The sequence below is a fragment of the Argopecten irradians genome, chromosome 11 (assembly GCF_041381155.1).
Source record: "Argopecten irradians isolate NY chromosome 11, Ai_NY, whole genome shotgun sequence".
Taxonomy (NCBI): domain Eukaryota; kingdom Metazoa; phylum Mollusca; class Bivalvia; order Pectinida; family Pectinidae; genus Argopecten; species Argopecten irradians.
In genome coordinates, this window is record NC_091144.1 from 9,227,589 (window position 1) to 9,253,086 (window position 25,498).

Below are 25,498 nucleotides of genomic sequence, written 5' to 3' on the forward strand. Positions count from 1 at the left end.
TAATTACTTAACCCTGAAGTTAATGTGTCCACACCCAATTTTTGTGTTTAAAGAAATCACCTCTGTTACTAAGTTGTTTTAATTGAGATGCTTTTCAACATCTGCAGCGAATCTATTACATGGTCAATTTCACTCTTTCCCAAAAGAGTAAAACAGGAAGCAATACTCCATTTGTTTACGAGTTGTAATACATCCTTATGCCACGGAATACTTAAACGTATGTTTCTGATTTAAGGGCTGCAATTTTACCATTACGAAACCCCCGCTGGTTTGCAAGGCAAGCAACGGAAATAGGTCATCTGCAAAACAGAAAATGTCATTTGATGACGCAGTATATGCCATAAAAAAGTGTGTAATTGCATAACTTGTTTTTATGTATCCAGTGTTGTTATTTGTCAAGTATACGATAATTTGAGGACATGAAAAACCTTCGATAGTGTGATGAACATTTCAGCGATGTGGTTTTGTAAGAAAACATTAGTACGTGTTGCCAAGATGCACTTATTTAACGCCCCTCGTGAGCTGTAGAAAGTTTTCATCAAAAGCAGAAAAATATTAAAAGTTTCAACAAAACATCAGGTCATCATGATGATCATTACATAAAATTGTACTAACGCCTACTATTGCAAACGCAATTTAAGAGCAGCTGAAGACTCACAACATACACCACACACTATCAATTAACCCTTTTTATGTGTCCGATGACGTTATTATACTGCATGTAGGAGGACGGATTTAAAAGGGTAAAATGAAGTGATGACATCAACATGTACCAACAGTACTCACCAATGTAAGGCTATATAGCGACAGCTTTCTCATATATTATTGATGCACTTCACAAAAAAAATACAGATCGTTAATGTCAATTGAGTAAATAAACAAATAACTGAAAAATAAGTTGATAATTTATCAGATTTAATATGATTCCAATCGTTAATATGACAAACATTAATGTCACCATGTATACAACTGAATAACATAAGTTATTTTAGAACATTTTAATATTGCGATTCTACTGAAGCGTTAATCGGTTATTACACAGATAAAAGAATAATAATTAAATTGAGTTATGTTAAATAAGGGTTACATACAATGCGGATATGATCCTAATTCTACACGTTTAAGCTCGGATGACAAGTGTCTGTATATCGGGAACTGACTCCCGCTTTATTAAATGACTCCAGACATATCAGTTATCCGTCTTATACCATTTAAGTATTAAAAACGTATGATCATATTTTGATAACAATCACAAGGCTGATCATTTAGCGGCCTCAATTAACCAGTACTTCTTTTTCCTTGTTGAATAAAGTTCGTCTGTCATGTATTAGAAATCGTTATTCTACGGAAAAACCTGACAGTTCGTACCCGCTCTTCCGACTATTCTCCTCCGTACTTCGCCCATCTTTTCCTTTTTATTCACAAATAAGTTTCTAAGTAGCATCTGTCATCCGGCATTACCGGTGGTGGGACGATGATGCTTCTATATCCAGTAACAATCGATGGTAATGCGATTGTATTCGGGCTTGCGATTATTTTACACAGGGATATAATACTACTACAATACGTCCACAGAATATGACATCGAAACGTCTGGATATTTGACAAGTTCATTATTGGTGGTAATAATGAAAACGAGAACCAGAACTTATCTCCAACATGGATAATAGATAGTGTGCCTGCACAAATAAAGCCTAGCCTGTGTGGCCTTTCGTTTAGTACATTAAGGTTAGTCCAGTTATTCCAGTTGTACGTACATTATTTATGTTATTTATTTTAATGATAAGCAATCAATCACACCAAGCGTGGGATGCTCAATTCTTTCGATTTACTTACTGCAACTGCAGTGTTCTCTCGTAATCAAAACAACAGAAGTTGTAAAATACCTGGCGACAAACAAAGACAATGCGTAATGTTTCCACTGTCACATGTTCACAGTAGCTGGAACACACGTTATACTACACTGTTTGAGGAAAGTGATAACTTCGAAATTTTGTAAATAAATTTCAAACATAGCTGGAACACACGTTATACTACACTGTTTGAGGAAAGTGATAACTTCGAAATTTGTAAATAAATTTCAAACATTTACCTGGAACATGGAATGAGCCTATGATTCTGTATAAAAATGAACCAATTAAATGATCATGTTACTTCCTTGTTACATCCGCTGAACCACGTGATCGAAACCCAACCTAACCATGACGTCATTCCATCACGTTATCGAAGGGAAACCTACCTTAGATTCTGGCCAATGCAATAATTGACATTCGTAGAGTTTTATATTTGACACCTTCATCCGCTTTGTGTGGTTTCAATTAAAATGTATCAATAACTACTGTTTGTGACAACCATCAGTAATATGTTTTGAATAGATAGTAACTGGGCGAAGTTTATATGACGAAGGACGATTCCAATATTTAAGATGTATTTAAAGTTAATAAGAAACATTTTCTGACATTTAAAAGTCGTGATGTCATAAGAAACTTCGACTTATCATACTATTCGAATTACTTGCCTTCTCGGATATACATCTTTTGTATTTCCAGCAAATTAGATATATTGAAACATCAGTAGCAGTTAATACGAGGTTAACATTCATCTTTGTTCAGTGATAAGTGTGGTGTTATTTGTGACCCGATTTATCCCATTCTACATTGTTCTAAAAGTAAAATACATTATATATTGGGGTATTGAGATACTAAAATGAAATGCTGTTAGTCGAGTAAGATAAGTTCAACCTAGGCTTTTTGGCGATTGTGACGTCAAAATATAACGTCACTATCACTTATCAATGGTAATAGTTCTTCACGAACGTTATTTTTGGTGTCTCAAAACCGGTGTACTGCTTTAACTGATCAAAAAATATCAAAGCACGAATGTGTATATTAATCAGTATGTATAAAATGTTGATTTGTGTGTGAATGTTTTAAAGTAGCTATTCACTCAACCGGGAATAAAATGATATGACAAAGTTGCAGTAGCCAAGTTCCCTCCAGTTTGTAATGTGTAGCATGTGTGAAGTGTGTGTTTGGAAGGCTGTGGTATATTTGTGTTGTGTCTCCTTGTGATAGTGTGTGTTTGGAAGGCTGTGGTATATTTGCGTTGTGTCTCTTTGTAATAGGAAGAATTGGTCTTTTTATAGTGCTATACAGAACAGTACACCCCATCCGATCACATTATATTGATAACAGCAAACCAGTCGTCCCACACCTTTTATGCTGATCGCTAAGCATGAGCAGAAACTATCACTTTTACACACTTTAATGTATCATGGCCAGGGGACACACCTCAAAGCATTCAGTAGAAGGGTAAGCGTTCAACTAATATCCAAAATGGAAGCGGCGTCATGGGAGAAGAACGTCAGTTAGAAAATATATAAGAAATAGATCCAAGCTTAAGTTGCATTTCACAACCATTAATGGTGATATCACGTACAATTTACATTGTTTTATGTACAAACAGGACATAAAAGAAGTCTGAAATTGGTTAAATGTGTTTTCTTGGACCACTTCATATTTAGTGTTACAATTAATACCTACCATGTAGAACTACACTCAACAAAAACAGACCTATTAATCTGCTCCTGTCTGTTTTAGTGACGTCGTTGAGTGTTGGTGTGCTTTGTTTACTATAGGCTATTGGTCACCAGCCTATACTATTCCCGGCATATCTTGTGTGACAGAAAACCAGTACCTTATTGAATCAGGTGAATCCGCTATACGATGTCTATAGGGATATAAGGTGTTTATACGACCGTTTTATTATGGGTATGGAAGTAATCCTAACCGTGTAGACAAAACAGATTGTCGAATTTCTAAGGTTGACTAGCACATGGCCAAACAAAAACAGTCACAAGATATGAAATTAACAAAAAAAGAAAAAGAAAGAAATACTATAAATAAAGTTTAACGGAATTTTAAAACACTTTTAGCGATCGAAGGTCAAAGACAGAATCAAACGAGGTTTAGCGATCAAAACCAACGCTGCTGTGGATACAACTACATTATTGTTAAACTTGTTTCCTTTGTCTTATTGTATTTTCTATTGTTAATTATTGTGTCCTCTTAAAAGGACATACTGTCTTGAAAATTCTAAACAAATTACAAATTTCACATATGAAATAAATTTTGATTTGCTATGTTAAAATAAAATATATAACTTGTTATGGAAGAATGTTTGAAATGATGGATTGGCTGATCGTTGAAGGACATTGAATAAATGTCTGGAACAGCTTGAAGAGCTTACTTAGCTTGTATCTTTACACAGATAAAACAAACCTAAACTAATACAATTACACTATAAAATGATAACTATGGTTTTGTTTGTTTGATTATTGTAAAGTCCTATTAACAGCTAGGGTCATGTTAGGACGGCCTCCCATGTATGTAGTGTGTAGCGTGTGTGAAGTGCGATGTGCGTATTTTGGGAGACTGCGGTATGTTCGTATTGTGTCTTCTTGTATAGTGGAACTGTTGCCCCTTTTTCATAGTGCTATATCACTGAAGAATGCCGCCGAAGACACCTAGCAGCACACCTCGCCGGATCAAATTAAACTGACAACGGGTGAACCAGTCGTCCAACTCCCTGTTTGCTGAGCGCTAAGCAGGAGCGAAAACTAAAACTTTTATAGACTTTGGTGTGTCTCGGCCAGGGGACAGAACCCAGAGTCTTCCTCACAGGGGCGAACGCTTAGCTCAAGGCCAAAAGTGAGGCGGTGCCAAGGGAGGCATTAGGAAACCTAAAGTCAGTTAGGAAAAGAATAAATGTAAGATGTAAAATTTAGTTGTCTTTTACGATCATGCAATAGGGTAAGTAGGTAAAATTAACGCCCTACCTGCAGGGCCAAACTATGGTAACTATGGTAAATATTTATTGAATGAAATTGGTGCGAATAGATGATATTTTAAGCAATGGCGTAGTCACAAAAATCTATGTTAGTCGGCGCATAACTGACATTAAATATGACATAACATCACATCTATATACAATATGTTTTAAGTTTCTACTTAACTTTTAACCATCTAGCTTGAAATACGCCCGGCGATATCGTATCTTTTAAATTGATATGTAAAGTTCTTCAGTCTATTACCAGCACCGGTTGAAATATCACCACCATGTAATCATTTAAGCAAAGAAGATTTTTTTTGTACCAAAGTATTTTTATTAAACCAGGAAGAAATTACTTGGATCGAGCAGGAGGCAAAGCTTGTATACGCCCTCTCCAAATTATTACATGCATGCATTTCCTTGTATACCTGAAATCTCGTACAAATGTTGCATGAACTTCTACGCAGTTCACTTCATTTGCACGAGATTAACTTTCTTTATCAGTCGATGTAAGCAACAAAATTGACAATCAATTCTTAATTGAACACATGCGACAGAAAACACCAATATGTACATGTACTATAAAAACAAATATTACAATTTAAATGTAAGTCAAGTTAAGTATAATCTATGGATCATGACGTGGAATTTTCTCATGTTGTCTAATGTACAGTGTTTACATGTGTATATCAATGTTATCAGATAACTCTATTCGTTCTCTGAATATTTCTGATATTTCACCCAAAATTCAAGGATATGAAGCTATGCCAATATGTCCTATTTTTTAAGTAAACAAAAACTAATGAACTGCAGCCAAAGAAAAGCAGGTTGGGAAGGAGGGATAATGTTTTCTTTATATAACTTGATATGTGTTCATAACAGACGAGTGTTTCACATCTCACTCACCGGATATTTACTAAAACATCAAACAACGATATACTTAAACCTACCGACACCTCCCGAAGGGGAATGCACGTGGCGCAACTGGAATGGTCAGCGTAGAAGCATCTGGACATGGCTTTACACGAGCATGAGGCCTCAGCTAGATATTGATTTTTGTACTTCTTTACGGCATGTTCCCTCCCCGCGTGGAGGGAGTTATACTCATTCATACCAAGTCGCTCGGAGCGGGACTACCTGAACATGCTAAGGACATGGTATCCTTTTACCCATATCGCGTATCGATTTAGCAATTCAGCATACTTTCCTTCGCAGTTTTCCAATAACGTTTTAATTTCTTTGACATATATCAGGTGGTATACAGCGCTTACGCCGCTGTCTGTCGTCAGCGCACACAGACCTCGTCTGTATACTCAGCAGTGTTAATTTTCCGTTTGTGTTTAAATATTACAGCACAACATCGAATTCGAATTCAAAACACGTGTTCTTAATGATAACACAACAGGAAGTTTAAAGGATCGACTCAAATCTGAGAGACCGTCACTCTTGATTCTGACGGGGCACATGGGTGTTCGGAATAGCGACCAAATCTTCAGGACTGTTATATTGGACTGCGTGTTGTGACAACAGTATTACTGGACATTATCCTAAGGTAAGTTAAACATATAGGAGCATAATTATTACACACGCTTATATGGTTATACTGATATAAGATAATATAATATCTAGATGACAGAAGGTTATGTGTTTAATGTAGGTAAATAAACAATGACATAGCATACTTGATGGTAAATTTGCACTCTTTGATTGTTTATTTTGGTTTCAATTTTACGATTTTTTTCGGACACTTATTATATAAAATGTACGTGAAGTATACAAATATTATCACATTATAGATGGACCATTCCATGAGAGTTTGGACCTTGGAGTTGAATGAATTGTCAAACGATGTCTTTAAAGATGGTGACGCCATGATAATAGTTTGGCGTCAAATGTGTTCTAACAAATGCAATTCAGTATTTATTCCATTTTTTGGTGGTCGGATTACACAATCTTATTATTCAAAGCATAGCTTTGTAATCTGTTGGTTGCTTCAGTCGTACTGCACTTGTCTTTACCAAGAAAGTCGGGTACGAGCTAATTAGATAAGGAACACTTGGCCTAATAGTATTTTCCCAATTACTTCGGATTTCGTTCACATGGAAATCTCTTGCGTGCTTCCATTTAAGCTGGCACGAGTAGTTATTAAATAATTGCCGCTAATTATGCAGTTGTGATATGACATATAATTTGTAATGTAACATGATATCGGGCAAAAGAGGTAAGTTGTCTCATAAATACATTCTAAGAATAAAGTACGTGTAAAACAACTTATTATAAAATGAGCAACTATAGATAAATATAGATTGTGACAAATGTAAATTTTTTGTACATATTCCAACATGGTCCATCCTCATGTGTTACTCAAGGCTATTGTGCTATTTGAGCGCACGTTTACATTTCAGCATATTCTAAATTTCAAATGTTAAGAATTAAAACTTGTTTGTTCACCAACACAGTTGAATATCTGTTAATATTTTACCCCTATGGTTCATTTATAACGTTTTTGTAGACGAGGAATACCATGTGTTCCAATAGCCGTCGGATATGACATACTATGATACAGTTAATATAGGGACTTAAATCAAATGGCACTCAGCCAGTGCTAAATCCAGAACATATCATCAAAGATAAAATGGCACCCATTTGATATAATATAATATTTCAGTGATAGAGACTTGAACGATATGTGTTTTATGTGATTTCTCAGTAACGCTACACCTGTTGACTTATCGTTATATGTAAAACAACGTTTAGCATTTCTTTATACTTGTCATATCGCTTTCGTTCCACTATGGTGAATGCTCGTGATTGTTAACAGATGTCAGGTCATTCTCTCACGACTTTATCCAATTATGAAGGGATGGCGAGAATTAGTAACAAGTGTTATATACATATATTGGGATCAACAGCTGTTTGGTAGGAAATAAAATGGAATGGAAACCATTTTGCTGAAGAATTTTGATATATACGAAAAACGTGTTTAAAACGTTTAACTGTTGTAACGGGTATACAGACTGTAGTATTTTAAATTATTTAACCTGGTGACCTATTTGATTTCAAAATGTAGATTCAATGTTTCTCTTCATGAATTGCTTACCTATCGGGAATTCGCATAGCGGAAATGATTTTTTAAAGTGATAGATTAACTTTTAACTGGTGTACCTGGTTTACACTATAGATTTTAATTATTTAACATGTTTACTTTTTTATGAGATAGATATGCATATGACCGTTACAGGTGCAGCTTGATAAACAAAAGCCGACATATCAGTAGTCCATCTATTTGATTTAAACATGATTTGTCTTTTATAAGTTTTATGACATGGTTATTTTGATGTGGATTTCTTTTGTCATCAGCCTTTTTACCTGCAATTGCGTGTGTATATATGTAATTTCCTCTGTTTAGCAGTACCGATGTCAACCGTCGAGATGGTTGGGTTTAGTTCATGACATTGAAACAGGAAAAAGATACTAACTAAATGAACAGGTATGCACTGAAAAACAAATTAAGAAAAAAAACAATTATTAGTCCTGTCCCCAGAGTAATCCTCTAATACCTTACAAATGAAATTTTCAAGGCTAGCGTCTTGAGTGGATTGGAGCTTGAAAGTAATTTATGGGTGTAGTAACATTCGTGTTTGGTCTCTGGAACACCGATTCTGATATTGTATATACGAAATTGAGGTTTTTTAAAACTGACAATTCATTATTCATAATAATTCATGTTTTACAGTATAAGATCCAGGTTTGGAAGCTAGTTGTCAGACTGACAGTTATTTTCCATACGGATACTTCTTACCTGTTTTTTGAGGAGGCATATTTCGCTGAAATCTTAACTCTACATAATGTAGGGTATAGAGGAGTAATGTACCATATCAGGTTATGTACTATATTTTTCACGTTAGCCAAAAGTATTTCTTGTCTGCCAAATTCATTACTTGTTCATGAATAGTAATATAGTAATTATGGTTTTTGTATAATTGCATATTCATTATTGAAATGGTATGTTTTGCACATCATCATGGGAAGGAATTTTATAAGTCCAAACTATTTTATATGTATTAACACCAAAATGTGTTTAAATAAAAAAAAGTCATATGATTGGCAGATATTCAACGTTTCTGTCGTGTTGATCGGTCGGAAATACTCTCTAGAACATCCATCAAAATGTTTTTCTTCCTCGTTAAATCTAACAGAGGGGAATTAATACCAGGGAAATGTCATATGTACGAGAATGTTTTTTTTTTTTTTTTTGATTTGGAAGCAATGACCCTCTTTACGCAATAATTATCTTACATATCGGAAACTCTTCGTATCTTTTAATGATATCAAAAACGACATCATCATTTTCTTTGTTAAAATCCAGTCCCGATGAACATAATGGACTACAGTTTCCACATATCTTACCTAGATGTTGTATTGCAGTATAGTTTTCAGTATATCATTGAAGATCCGTTGTATTTCATTACCGTGTATTGGACTTGTTAAGCTTATCAGAAGTACATGTTTACATGTAATACATACCATCTCCCTATCAACAATGTGGTGTTTACAAAGCTAACACTGAGCAGGGTGATGATCCCACAAACTACAAAAATCCCCAACACTTGATTATGGAGACTTGTAGCCTAAAGTTAAACGTAAACATCCAACAGAAAATTAACATTTACTTAGTTAACAAATCTTTCATATTTTATACAATAAAATAATTTCTTTTTACTTCCGGATTTCATCTTTTCATCTGTTGAAAAAGTAGACGGACTATCACTCTAAGATAATATACTGTGGCATAGAACACTGTTAATGATCAGGGATGTTGAAACGCTTAATGGAGAAAAACAATGGAAACATGTGTATCAGATTAGGCTTTTTGGATAGATCATTTCTATTGGTGTGAAAATATTTTCTTTTCGTGCGAGAAACAAGACGAATAATATCTACAAATTATTTAATTATATCATTAACGTTTTACGGCAAACGATACGATAATGTGTCACTACTAAAATTAACATCATTATCTCTCAAATAGGACCAGGAGATATCCGGCAGAAAAACAAAAAATCTGGTCCTAAAAAGCTAAATATATATATATATATATATATTTACATAAAAAGAAAACACAACTATAAAACAGTTTTTTCCTCCCTAGCGCTTTCTCGGCTCATGCCGGTCTTCAGGGGTTTGAATTCTTTTATTTGTAAAAGACATGAGGACAAAATAAAAACTAATATGAAGTTCCTTTGTCCCGTTCTGAATTTAACACAGGTTTCATAAGTTGAATGAAATACATTTCTTTATTTTCTCTTTTTAAAAGATCTGAATTAGGCATATATATATATGTCTAATTCAGATCTTTTAAAAAGAGAAATATATCAAATGTCTAATTCAGATTCATGTTTTTGTTAGTTTCTTCCAGAACCATTCACAATATCTTTATGTACCATGTCATGACATAATCTTACTATGATGTCATTGTACTATGACGTCATGTTTTACAAATAAAAGAATTTAAACCCCTGAAGACCGGCATGAGCCGAGAAAGCGCTAGGGAGGAAAAACTGTTTTATAGTTGTGTTTTCTTTTTATGTATATGGAAACCATCACATGGACACGGTTCTTTTTTACTTATATATATATATATATATATAAATCGCTCTTACAGCATGATATGATCAATGTTAAAATACACAAAGTCACGTAGTTTCTACTTCCATTGTAATGAATTGACATGCCAAAACTGAAGGACAGCGTAACATATTGCCTTACTTGAATCAATATGTCTCGGGAATAGAAAACCAGTGAAATAGTCATTATGAATCACATTGCCAATTTCAGTCAAATGTGGCTTTTTTAAAAGGTTATATTTAGAAGGCAGTTGTTAAAAATAACCTTGAAAGATATGATTAATATGAGTTATTTTCAGAATAGGTTGTCTATTTTTGCGCTTTTATAGATCTTATTTTAAATTTAAAACAAATGCGCAAAATTTCATTCAAAACAATTATTAAGATACCTTTAGCTTACAAAATACTTTGGTTGTACTGTATTTGTCTGGTATTCTCGGCCACGAGTACTGATTGATATAGTGTTTTTAAAGGTTTTCCTGATAGATTTGATAAACATACCTCCGTATCACCGATACACTGATACAAAGGTACATAAAAATGATGGTTTGAACGTCATGGTTATCCGCGTCATCTAATGGTGTGTAATTCGGATTTCGAATGCCCTGTTTTGATTAAGTAAACCAGTGTAAACTTATTTAAGAGAGTATCCATCGTTTTTAGGAAGAGTGTTCCTCATGTTGTTTTACGATAATGTATTCGCAAAGGTCTTATTACGAAATGGTCTTGAAATCCCAAGTATGAATTCAGCAAGTCAAATCCATATACACATATATAACGGCGCATCTATAACGGTTTTACTAAGGCTATGTGTAACATGGACGAGTGATATCAGAGGTTTGATATGGACAATGCTGGAACCACACTGACAAATACAAATAACTGAGGTGTTAAAAACAAGTAAAAGACGTTTTCCGTTGTAAAACTTTACCTTCGTCTCACGGTCAGTTGACCATGTCGGACAGGTACTAAGTACTAGTTATAGGTTGATGGATTTTGCCAATATGTAATACTAATGTGTGGCGTTAAGGACTTACAATGAAACTTACTTCATTGCTTGATAAAGCGTTATAATCTAATAGTTCTATCTTCTGTAAACTCAATATCCCCTTGGTCAGGAGTTCTCGTATTTGGTTATAGACTTTCGCAACACATATATTTAATCCAGCAAGGCAAACTACAAAATAAAGAACGAAAGATAATTGAAACCGTTGAATAAAACTAGGAATTATCTGTTTTTTAAACAGGAAAGGTGCGGCAAATGTTTACCGTGTAGTTCCTCCAATGTTGTTAAATAATTCGTACTGCATCAGTAATTTAGTTTCTCGTGCGGTTAGCAGTAGGATTTAAGACGGAAATAATCCCTATTCCCTTGATCAATCAGTGATGTGTTATTTTTATTGAAGCTTCAGCAGACTGTCCCAAATCTCAGACTTCCCCTCCCCGATCTTAATCCCCTCACATAGCCTTCGGATGCCCTTTCTCCTTTATTGAATCCTCTTTTATAATTTTTCGCTCTCGAATCGATGGACTTACTCCCTTTATTGTGGTTTGTGGAGAGAGAAAGATAGAAAGACATAACTCTATTGCGTCGAAAGCATCCGCAGTAAGTCTTGTTAAGAATGGAATGGGGAAAAAGACAAATAAATACGCTTCTGTCAAAATTAAAACTATCAACATATATGTCTGAACAAAACAAATCTTGATAAATATATAGATTGACGGTATATACACTAAATGAAGGTTAGGAGCCGTGTTTAATTGAGCTCCCCACACACATCCCCATTTAATGCTCGTCTCTGACTAGATGCTCTTTGCTGCGCGGACGCCAACCAATTACAAAAATTGCTAGCCTAAATATCAATTCTGGCCATAGCTATTGTACTTATGCTGACAAGATTTTCGGCTCAATGACATAACTTGATAATGTGAAAGTGTGTAATTAGATAGAGAAGTCGCCGTTTTTGATTGGTACACGATTAAGATCAACACGTCTGACTTATTAAAGTATGCTCCAACAACTTCATTTCAACTTTGGACTTTCATACTGGTGGATGTACCGAGAAATTATGCATTTGAATGAGAGGTTAGTTGGTAAGGAGTTGCTGGCATCTCCAGTCTACGTTCAGTATCTAGTAGCTATTTAGAGTTTGAACTCCAAAGAGAAGAGTATGAAAATGTCGACGCACATAATCAATCAGACACCGTGGCCCCCTATTGCCCATTAAAGTTAATATCGCTACATGTTATCATCTGAATTAAGATACACTTTTTAAATAACAGTTATAAGTGTAAAGGATCCCGGGATACTTAGATCTTAACACCAGACTTGGGCATACTGACAGTTAGATGTAAGATGTATGTAAAGATTATATATTTGGTGTAGTGATTTAGCTAGGTGACACAGATCCCTTATAATCCCGGTTTTCGTTATCCTGCATATGGCAAAAAAACGTTCTTAAACTTCCTAAAAAGTCTTAAACACTAACAATGGAAACGTATCTTGACGACATGGAAATATGCGTTGATTATATCGATAAACGTGCTGGCTAAAGACATTAGAGACACGTTTCTGCTAAGTAGAGTATGTTTGGAGTATGTTTGACGTAATTTACTAAAATGTTAATTAAAAGGGAGACTGGACAATAACCGTTATCGTATTTGTTTTGACTTTCTCAATCTTTAATCGCTCGATGGCGGTTTGCTAAAATATAAATGCGAGTTTGTTGCAATTCTCTTGTTCAAATGTTGGAGTGGTTGATATGTACATGGTAAATCGTACAAATCATCAGAAAGTGGTCCTTGTGAAGTTTGTTTAGAACATCTATATGTGAAGCAGGGAGAATAAGGATCTTAAATTTACCTCCCACAACATTGCAATCACGTGTCAGAAGCAATTATACGGAAACCGATGTTTGATTTGATTGTGACATTTATTACCCAATAATGTGTAACACTAATCAGCATATGGCGTTCCCAGGACATAAATATCATTCTAAAATAACTATAATGAGGAAAAAACAAAGAAAGCACCTAATACCTCTTTATAATAACTGAACTTCATCGCACAACTATCCCTTTGTGGGCCTTCAGATGAAGCTTCGAAAAATTACGAAGCCATGATTTAGTTGTCTAGTGGCTAATGTCACAGCTTTGTGCCTGTAAACAGCAATGCTCTCATGTTAGAAAGCCCATCACCTATAAGACACACTCCAAAAGAGATACCCTCGGGTCCAGCTCGGCGCCGTTAAATGCGGCGTGATGGCCCGGCGCCTGGTTGTCATTAATATCGGGCTGGCTACTAAACGAGAGTTATTGTTAAAAAATATAAAAGAAAATCATAAACGCTGGAAATTTAGTCTGTATAGAATCGATAAGACGGCTGAGAGAAATCCGGAAGAATGATTGACTTATCCATTTAATGTCATATCCGTACCAATTAAACTTGCCACAGCCATTAGGTCTGTTTTATATGGCAGCGCCATCAAATCAGGTCTCATTCTGTTTCTACGTTTCCAAAATACGAAGTTCTTTTAATATCACCATTTGGCTGCTGAAGTGTTCTGTACTTGAATTTGGAAAGTATTTTATTAGATTCCCTATGTCTTCCAAAAATCGGCTTCTTTTTGTCATTCCTTTTTTCGAGTGTCATCTGCTTTAGATACTATATCAGAAAGTTATTATTACATTAGGCAAACTTGTTGGCATCGATATCTTTTTCAATAATTACGTACAGATAATACATTATTGACGTGTAGACAATTCGCAAAATAAGCCTTTATAAAAATAACGCTTTTGTATTTTCTGTTTAAACCGTTTGACAGTTTTGGTCAGGTGGTGGTAGGTTTTGTGTTATTTTGATTATTTCGGCCCCAAACTTGCAACCATTGAATTGACGCAAGAGAGTTGTCTGTTTAAATAATCGTTATGGCTATTAATGCTCCTTTCGAACTACTATCAGTTCGTCTTTATTAAATTATATTTATTAGCAATGCCATATATATTACTACCGTCCTAACTTACTGAGTGATATTTAATACCTGAGGAGAGGTTTTCTGTAACTCATTTGTCACAATTAAGCCCTACCAATTACGTAGCCGTATCACATATATTTTTTTCTTTTGCTTCTTTTTAGAATTTGATCTTAAATATAAATTGCATAAAGAGGATTTTTATTTCTGCCATTCAGGATTTCAGCAGCAGAATATAGGTCAACTCCGAGTTTGTAAATACAATAATCCGAGATAACTATTTTATTAAAATATCACCAAATATAACATATAACAAACGGTGAACATTCCTATTAAAATAAGCTTAGTAATTGATAAATGGATGTGATTTGAAATACTATCATAACCACAAGAAAGTTGTAAATTAGCAAAGTTTGCAGAATCGCGGCCGTTAGTATGCGTAATACCACTGGAATTTGCATTTAATAAATATTCATAAAGGAAAGGAAGCCTAAAGTGTTTTTTTCTAATTTGGTTTTTAAGAGCTTTGGCCATATTTCAATGAGTGTCAGCTTGAGTCTCATCATACATTCACATCCCTCACTTCAAAGAAGTGGTGTTGATAGCAAATCGATGTCCTTTTGTCAAGACCAAGATATTTTTATGAAATAACATTTGAAAACGAAAATCTTTTTCTATGTGAAACCCGACTTGAAAGCTCCATGTCTGTTCATGGATGGTTTAAAAACGTTTTTTTTTTGTGTGTTTTTTTTTTTCAAAAGGAAATGATTGAGGCAAAAGGACTTTCCTGAATCGTTAACATATTGTTTGTCCGCAGTATCTGTATCCACGTGACGTGTTCATCACAACCAATATGAACATTAACTCATATACCAAGTACGGATCTGGTGTAATGAAATCATAATACATGTCGTCAGTAATGTATCAGTTGTAACCTAACTATATCATAATCGTACACCTCTCTCACAGATAATACACACAACATAATGTAATGACGTAATTTTAAAATCGAAGCCATGAGGAATATCTCTGAAACCAAACAACTTCTCTAATTTACGCGTTTCATTAAATCTAAATCAAATCTAATCTAACAATCATTGATTTATTACAGCATGTTACTCACACACATGGAAACATAATCAGACCAAACATCTGTAAAATCATAGTCCAATATTAATGTAAAATCTGAAGCGTGCGTTGTTAATATTAGGTAGCACTAGGCAGCTACTGAAAACAAGCACTCACAAATTTTGCATTCAAAGCATTTGTGGAAATGAGTCTAGTAATATACTAATTTTGTTGACAATGCGTTCTGGTGTTCTGTTGCGTTTATACCCTGTGTTATAATTAATGTAAACATGTGTTATGATATGCTTATTCCTTTATGGTATGTGTTATGATATGCTGATTCCTTTATGGTATGTGTTATGATATGCTTATTCCTTTATGGTATGTGTTATGATATGCTTATTCCTTTATGGTATGTGTTATGATATGCTTATTCCTTTATGGTATGTGTTATGATATGCTTATTCCTTTATGGTATGTGTTATGATATGCTTATTCCTTTATGGTATGTGTTATGATATGCTTATTCCTTTATGGTATGTGTTATGATATGCTTATTCCTTTATGGTATGTGTTATGATATGCTTATTCCTTTATGGTATGTGTTATGATATGCTTATTCCTTTATGGTATGTGTTATGATATGCTTATTCCTTTATGGTATGTGTTATGATATGCTTATTCCTTTATGGTATGTGTTATGATATGCTTATTCCTTTATGGTAGTGTATGATATGCTTATTTTTTTATGGTATGTGTTATGATATGCTTATTCCTTATGTATGTGTTATGATATGCTTATTCCTTTATGGTATGTGTTATGATATGCTTATTCCTTTATGGTATGTGTTATGATATGCTTATTCCTTTATGGTAGTGTTATGATGCTTATTCCTTTATGGTATGTGTTATGATATGCTTATTCCTTTTGTTTGTATGAATGTATTCCTTATGTGTTATGATGATATGCTTATTCCTTTATGGTATATGTGTATATGTTATGATATGTTATTCCTTTATGGTATGTGTTATGATATGCTTATTCCTTTTATGGTATGTGTTATGATATGCTTATTCCTTTATGGTATGTGTTATGATATGCTTATTCCTTTATGGTATGTGTTATGATATGCTTATTCCTTTATGGTATGTGTTATGATATGCTTATTCCTTTATACTATGTGTTATGATGTGTTTATTCCTTTGTACCATGTGTTGTGATGTACTTATTCCTTTTTGTATGCTTATTCCTTTGTACCATGTGTTGTGATGTACTTATTCCTTTGTACTATGTGTTATGATGTACTTATTCCTTTGTACAATGTGTTATGATGTACTTATTCCTTTGTACCATGTGTTGTGATGTACTTATTCCTTTGTACCATGTGTTGTGATGTACTTATTCCCTTTGATGTACTTATTCCTTTGTACCATGTGTTTATGATGTACCATGTGTTTGATGTACTATTCCTTTGTACCATGTGTTTGATGACTTACTTATTCCTTTGTACCATGTGTTGTGATGTACTTATTCCTTTGTACCATGTGTTGTGATGTACTTATTCCTTTGTACCATGTGTTATGATGTACTTATTCCTTTGTACCATGTGTTGTGATGTACTTATTCCTTTGTACAATGTGTTATGATGTACTTATTCCTTTGTACCATGTGTTGTGATGTACTTATTCCTTTGAACCATGTGTTGTGATGTACTTATTCCTTTGTACCATGTGTTGTGATGTGCTTATTCTTTACCTTTCCTTGTACCATGTGTTGTGTGTGATGTGCTTTCCTTTGTACCATGTGTGTGATGTACTTATTCCTTTGTACCATGTGTTGTGATGTGTACTTATTCCTTTGTACCATGTGTTGTGATGTGCTTCCTTTGTACCATGTGTTGTGATGTACTTTGTACCTTTGTCTTTTTTGTACCATGTGTTGTGATGTACTTATTCCTTTGTACCATGTTTAAATGATGTACTTATTATGCCACCATTATGGCATAATCGTAACATACAAAGTTATTACATTATTTGTTATATATTACGTTTTTATTTATTTTTCTCACTTTTCGCCACTTTGTAATCGGTAAAACTATCCTCGTTTAAAAATGAACCATGACTCTTGGCAATAAAACATATTGTAAAAAGTGTTTATTAAAAAAACATATAACCGTAGGCAAAACAGTATTTGTGTGAGAACACGACTCCCATTCGTCTACATCAGTATTATTGTTTGGTACACGACTTAACGGTAATTAGCTGCAGTAATACAACATGTCTGGAACTTGCAACATCAAGAAAATCGGTGCTTGTGATAGAACAGAGTTATATATGTCACGAGAGAGCATGTCAAGCATGACAAGTCATTAAGTTTATGGTGATGTGGCGTGATTGTCTCTCTAGAAATTGAATGCATCAAGGCATGGTGAAGTATTGCATCTGAAGGCGCTGATTTACGATAACGTTGAGTTCTAGGCAAAAACAGAAAAAATGAATACCGACAATTGGCATTAGCTCCTATGGTAATGGAACTATTCAACTGGTATTCACCAGGCGCTTCTTAAATTCAAAAGAGAGCATCTATTATTTACACGATGGATATAAACTAGATACTGGAAGTGTTTGAAGTATGTCAACGTGGTTTTAAATGTTGTTCGCTCGAGCACCACACACAACTGGTCCAAATCGCTATCTGCTTTTTCTTGTTGCTAATTATTAATAGTGTTTGATATTTCTGTCTCTATTTAAACACTGATTGATCCAATTCATCAATACGATGTGTGAAAATGTTCTAACAGAACTCTGATCGCTTTTGTGATTAAACGGAGCTTTCTTTACGCTGAACGATCACTAAATTCTGATGATACGTATATAGTTTTGTATAAAGATACTGTATTTTTTATAACGAATATCAAAGATACAGAGAAATAGTCTCATTCCGTTGTGTATATTGTACTCCTAAGACTTGATCATTCTGGTCTTGTTAATAGCATTATCCTGTATTGTCATATTTCCCTCTAAAACAATGTAATAACAACATTATATCAAATTAAGGATACAATGTGCATACGTCATGTTCGTATTATCGGAAGTGCGTGTTCTTTATCTCGTCTGCTATATGAGAAGATGAATCATCATTCACTGGCTACTTCTCAATGGAATCACGATCTATGTAATAATCCAGAGCCAACTAAACCCAGTGGCGTCTTCACATTGTTCTCATGCTTTGGTGTCTTATTCATCATATCAATTAAAGGAAGGAATAATGCGACTGAAGTACATTGTCGCAACACACAATGTTGTGAACGCAATGTAGTGTAGTGTTGATATTTCTACGTTAATTCACTAGCTTTACTAATACGCGTATACATTATACGAAAACGATTTGATTTAGTAAATGTAGAATGTTTATATCATACGTAAGAAATGAGTTATATATTTTTTTATCCAAGAAAGTGTATTGATAACAAGAGAGCATAAAATACTAATTAGATATACATACGAGTGATTAACTACATTCAAATCAAATAATTATTTTTTACATGTTTTCATACCAAATCCGACTTTCTGATTGGCAGATTCTTTTTCTTTATATTCTATGAAGAAAAAATCCGAGAATGGCGCGGAAACCCGATGTTATCATGACGTCACAATATAGACATCTACGTTGCGTATTGATTTCTTTGAAAAAATAATAATCCATCGGAAAATCAGGGGAATCGTAGGTTTAAACGTATCTTATATTATCGAGAAGACTTCAAAATTAATTATAAGCACTGATTTAACTATTTTTTAACTTACTCGGTTTAAGAAATTAATTTTATTTGCACACTTTTGTGAGAATGCGCTACTCGGACAAATTGCAAACAAAATTTCTTTCATTGCCCGATAAAATAATAATTAACAATTACATAATTTCCAATACATTGTTATTTATCTCATACTCTAACAAGATAAAGAAATTATACACGGAAGGGGAGTGGGACGACTGCTTCAAAATACACACCTTACATGACCATAGCTGTTAATAGGACGTTAATTAACCAAACAAACAAACAAACAAACAAACAAACCATTGTTACTATAATGTGACCAGATGAAATAGAGTGCTTGTTCGATGTCATTGACGACAAGATTCAGTGAGATATCGCTATAAAATGGCAATAGTTCCACTATTTCAGGGAAACAAAACACGAATATACCACAGCCTCCCAAAATATACCGACATGCACACACCGCAGTACCTTGTACAAGTAAGATGCCGTCCTCAAATAACCCTGGTTGTTTATAAGAAGTTAAAACTAATAAAACAAACTAATATACGAAAGTTGGATTTCGTGGAAATGGACTCTTGGTTAACGTCCTACTAACATCCGGGATGATAGAACGTTGCTACCATGAACAGGACTTGTGAGCACAGGCTACGCTGTGAGACTAGCCGAGGATAACCGTCCGTGAAGCATTATAGGTTTAATGAAGTGAGAGCACCACGCTTCTATGGCCAACAAAGGACTCATTGACTCCTATCAAGGGTGTACCACATCAAACATGAGTAATAGGGAATCGTGTTATTTTTATACAGTCATTGCTCTATTAGAGAGTAGTAGGAATTCGCCAATCAGTACTGGATTGAATAAACGCCCTAGTTATATCACTGCCTGTCAACACGGTCGGGATAGAGTCTGTCCATCTGGTACACCTAGATAGACACCACATACATCAATTCCACAGCTAAATTGTAAAAAAGGGACGCTGTATGCTTATACAATATCGAGCGTTATGTGACAAGTAAATAGCATGCATATTAAATCAAAATCGGAGAGCGCACTTAGATTGAATGCTGACTTTTTGCATTCAATATGTTATACAATATTAACTATAATCTGGAATTCGACCGTTACTTCTTTCGACCAATATTTTAAGTATGTTATACTCTGGCTAGTCCTTACTTAATTGTCATACTTTGACGTCCCCATTAACACCGCATCACTTCTGAGCGCTCTCCCCTGTGAGGAAAACTCTGTGTTTTGTCCCATGTGCGAGAGAAACCATATTCTACTAAACTAGTATACGTAGTTTGGGTGTGTTTATATATCCAGGCGACAAGAGTTCCACGTTAAATGCAGACACAACTCGAATAGACTAACCCAAACTATACTCTACCTTTGTTGAAGCTGTAACTTTTTCACAAGGTTGATTTATACCTAGTCACAGCAATAACATACATGCATATACTACTAGAGAGCCATTTGGCTTCACAATCTTTTAAGTGATGTCCTCTAATCTGGCGAATGTCCTTTTGACCTTCGTTCATGCCATAAAGGCAAAATTGCGAGGCTTATATTGAGGTCGTGCTATACATGGTAACTAGCAATCAGTATGGCGGTAAATAGAGCAATAGATTATCGCAAATTGCAACACCTTGCTAACATGCTTGTTGTTGTTGGTCATCGTTCACCCCGCATTAAATGAAGCGTTAGTTAACACATATTGGCATCAGAGTATTAAATCTCCATTTACGATGGGTCATGCAGCGGCAGACAGAATTAGGAATGTACGATAGAGTCAGGATAAGTATTTCCAGAGCCCAGACTTGTAATGGAACTGCCAATCTGTTTGAGTTTGATATAAATTAAATGTTTGCATATGTAGATGTTTTTCAATTCGGTAACATATGATCTCTCAGGATAGGTACATAACGACGAATGCGCACTTTGGCGGCAATCCCGATTATGTTAATGAAAAGATAGGATGTACTTTAGTTCAAGTACCCAGGTCCTCGTGTAGTGTTGTGTAATATTAGGGTTATCTGCTATTGCGTGTAGGGTAGGTAGTGATTAAAATTACAAATTAATGTCGTCACATGACTACCCAAAAGGGTGGTACTCTGCAAAATGCAAAGAAGAAATAGCGCATGCGATGTATTTGATCTTTGTTATAACTGTATTTAAGAAGAGCAGGGTTTGGAATAAGTTAGTAGTAATGATAATCGTACCTTTAGATGAATCAGACAAGAACAGCTTGCTGCCTTCATACAATTACCTGTAAATATCACTCTTGTAACAGGACAAATTTATTCTGTAAGATCCAGGATGCACTAATGTTTCGCACGACGGGTGTCGTCGACGGACGCTTGTTCTAGCGGATAACTTGGTTGATATCTCCTTGTATCTTGCAGTTGTTCTCGTTTTAATCTTAGCATGGTGTCCTCTTTTATCTTTGATGGCGTTCTTTGTCGTAGGCTCCTTGACCACATATAACTAATATGATAATGAACAAAAAAAAAATTCTAACGTGATTCCGTCAATCCCTCTACTTTTTCTTCATTAAACAACTTTTAGACAAATGTGTTTGTCAAGCGATTCGTGATAAAGACTTATTGCAACTTCTCATAAATTGCATATTCCCTTTAATGTTACCAATAAAACGATCGATGTCACATATTTCTGTGACTTTTTCAGACTTATCATAGAAAAATGTATTATCTATCTATGAAACCTAAACCTTTTAGTGCTGTTCAGACTGTCGATGTTAGCAAAGGCATTTTGTTCTGAATATAACTCGTAAACTGTTGATTCCATGGAGGTATATTTAAAAATGTCATCACGTTGAATTTGGAATTTACCATTACGTCTATGAAGATTTGTGCTCTTTGTAAAGTTTCATTCTATCTCCACCTACTTTGGTAAATGATGCCAGGAATTGTGTTGAAAGACGCGTTCTTTCAATGGTTCTAATTAGCACGGTTGCTATTCTTAAGAAAGCGGAACTCAAATCGAATCTAGGACGACGGCGAGATATACCAGTTGACGAAAGGGTGTATATTTCTCGTGATAATCAGAGCATTGTTAGATTTATAATTATATACAGCACTAACATTCGGTAGCACTAACGACTAGGTAAGTCACAAAGTCATCTATCTTCTCTTTAAATAGGCTTTGATTCCGTGTAAGGAATGAACAATACGCATTAAAATAACAGTCATTAACTCACCTACGACGGAAATGTAATTTGAAGCTTTCCTACTTCACAGCAGTTGCAAGAGTGATTTTCAAATTAAATCAATTCTGTCATAATTGCACGCTGGGTCGTCTCAGTGGTCGCCATATATATCAGTCATCATTTGAATACAATTTCGCTGTTGTTGTCCATAACAAGCTTAGACACGCGCGAACACCGTGACAAGATAAAACATATAGAAACTCATTTATTTACTGGAATCGGTATTGACGTAATGTAAACAAATGGCATAGTCTTTGTTTTTTAAATAAAATTTAATTAATTGTACATCGGGAAATGTGAATGAAAGGTATTCGAGCCAAAAGTAATTCTACACCCGTATAAACAAGTATGCAATTCTACACTTATTCTATAACTAGTGATAATGTTGTTTCCGTAACGGCTTGTGGTGTTAAACTATTCACAAATACGTATATATGGTTAACATTTAATCATTGAACGATATGAATGCCAACTGAACAGAGGCAAATTCCAGCACTTCATGTTGGATTTGCCTCTGTTCAGTTGGCATTCATATTGGCTTTGAATGCAAACTGAAAGATGTTTAATGCTTATATTTACATTTGGTTACAATTTTATGTTGAAATACAAAGGGATTTGGCATCTATAATGGATTAATCATCCGATATCGTCAAGGATGGAGCAGCCAATCGAACAGCCATTTTCCATGATCGCTGGCAAGGCAATTGTGACGTCACAATGACAATAATGTCACAAAAGCGATTGAAGTTCATAGTCTATATGAGTTATAGTTTATAGTCTATTAAAGGCTAGGTAGTTGTTACACGCGTACAGTTCAAAGATTCGATAGTTCGAATCCAAGAGGGAATTACGTTGCATTATTTAACAAAATGCGTCCATCTATTTGTTTTGATTTTACAATCATTGAAAAAAAATCCAAATGATTTGAGAGACAGGGCTCGTGCGAAAGCCTGGTAGCAACTATCATTTCTCAGCGACAAAGATTTTAACTCATATGAAACCAGCTTTCTTTGTTGATAATGCAGGTAAAAACTCATATTCTATTATCATCAAATTGGCAGGCGCCAAGATAATTAAGAATTGTTGGTATTAAACTTCCGTAATCTTTTCTAAGCGGGTTTGTGCCTGAAAGAGTGAGGTAAAATATACCTTGTATCACGCACCATTGCAATGAAAATGACCCTCCTCTCAGTGGAGTTTGTGCATTAAATGCTGTCGTCATAATATAAACATAAAGAAAAAAAATACATGTATAAACTCGTGAAATTTCGGTTCTTGTGATTATGAAACAGGCATTTTTAATAATAATTATTCATACTTTCGGATCAGGTAAGAAATTATTTGCAATTAAGTTTGAGGGTTCTGTATTATAGGAGTTCATTAGCAAACATCTTAAAATAACATATTTAGGCCTGCTCGATAAATAGTTTTTTTTTCAATGTGAACAAAAATCATTTTCTTCTAATCAAGTGTGCATTGATTGCTTTATTCTTCCTACACAGCAAAGTTAAAATGTTATAAAGTTGGTTATCAATTTAGGCTGAACTTCTAGTGCGATAACGATTGGCAAACCGCGCCATGCGATATTGTCTCCCGAGAATCGTCCCCGTTAATTTGATATGCTCTCCTTATGACTGAAGCACTGTATATTGCGTAAGATCTGGAGTTTGTTAAATGTCCTCTCAAATCTCCTACATACACACAATGGTATTTTTAACAATTTTAAAATGTAATGATCATGAGTTATCTAAAGTTTCATTAAACGCATTAAAACTAGATCACTCACTCAAGCTTTCTATGGTCGTGTTATTTCTAAGATCCACTTCCCCATTTCCTTAATCAAGTTTATCCTATTTCACGAATAGACAGGATTTTTCATTTCGTAAATTGGAGGACGACAACTATGTAGTTTATTTCCCAAGTTGATAATTACTATCTGCATCGTCATTGTAATCTTAAAATTAAAATTCTGTGTCCTGATTGGTCAGCGTCCGTTGTGAGTTGAATTTGATTGGTCTGTTTAGGTTGTTATGCGAATGGCTGTGGACGCACAAACGTTTTGATTGGTGGAACACGACGAAAGTGATACATCTTAACAGTTTACGACCACCTACATGTGTCAGTGTATCAAAATACGTCCGTTTGCTACCTTCCCGGAACTCATTGCTTACTTTTAAAGCCAGATAGTGAACTTCCTCATAACAAGTCTACCTACATATTCGTGGAATTAACAACCATCTTCCTCATATCTACGCAACCTAAATGTTATATCGGTAAGTTGTCTTCCATGCTCTTGGTATAACTAGCGGATATCTGAATACTCTTATTACCAGAAAAACATCCTAATTTAATGTCATTTCTACTTGCTTGCAAAGTTTAAAAAACAGTTATGAGTGCTTGCGTTTGAAATAAATACATATACATACATATACGTGAAAAATAATGGGAATAGTCAAATACAAATTCTATTTTGTGTTCATAACCGTTGTGTTTATATTTCGAATATTTGAAATAATTGCAGTTTCAAAGTTAAAATGTCAGGTTTGTTATTGGTTGTTACTTTGTCAGTATATATCGTTGATTTGTTAGCTATGTATGATGGAAAAAAGTTCAGCAGATATATACTACATATATATATATTTACATTTCTGCTTCCTCTTAGTTATCTTCTTTACGATCAAATACTTTTTTTTAAATGCACGGAAACAGAGTGTTGTACGTGTTATGTTATGCAAACTAAGCTTACTAGCTAACTTTAAAAGAAAAATATAATTTCGCCATAACGATTAAAAAAACTGTTAAATAATTTTTATTGAAAATAAAAGGTTTTAAGAATTTGGATCAATAGGGATATTTGATGGGCGAAGTTACTGGGTATCAGGAAGATTATGAATTAACATTGTTGCAGGAACATTTTGTGGTGTTTAAAATATTTTTAATTTCCAAAATGTAATATAAATGTTCAAGTCTCTCTATGATATATTGTGCTTGAGAATA

General features: G+C 34.4%; 1 protein-coding gene across 4 annotated transcripts in view; it reads left to right on the forward strand.

Moving 5' to 3' along the window:
- Positions 1–5,677: 5,677 nt before the first annotated feature.
- LOC138334703 (probable G-protein coupled receptor No18) overlaps positions 5,678–25,498 on the forward strand; it is a 36,302-nt gene continuing 16,481 nt past the window's right edge. The window contains exons 1-2 of one of the 4 annotated variants that reach the window (XM_069283379.1): positions 5,678–6,382; positions 8,240–8,320. The gene's annotated coding sequence lies outside the window, so the exon portion shown is untranslated. Of the gene's footprint in view, positions 6,383–8,239; positions 8,321–24,525; positions 24,775–25,498 lie in introns of all 4 variants that reach the window. The other 3 variants (XM_069283380.1, XM_069283378.1, XM_069283377.1) reach the window with 3 other exon arrangements.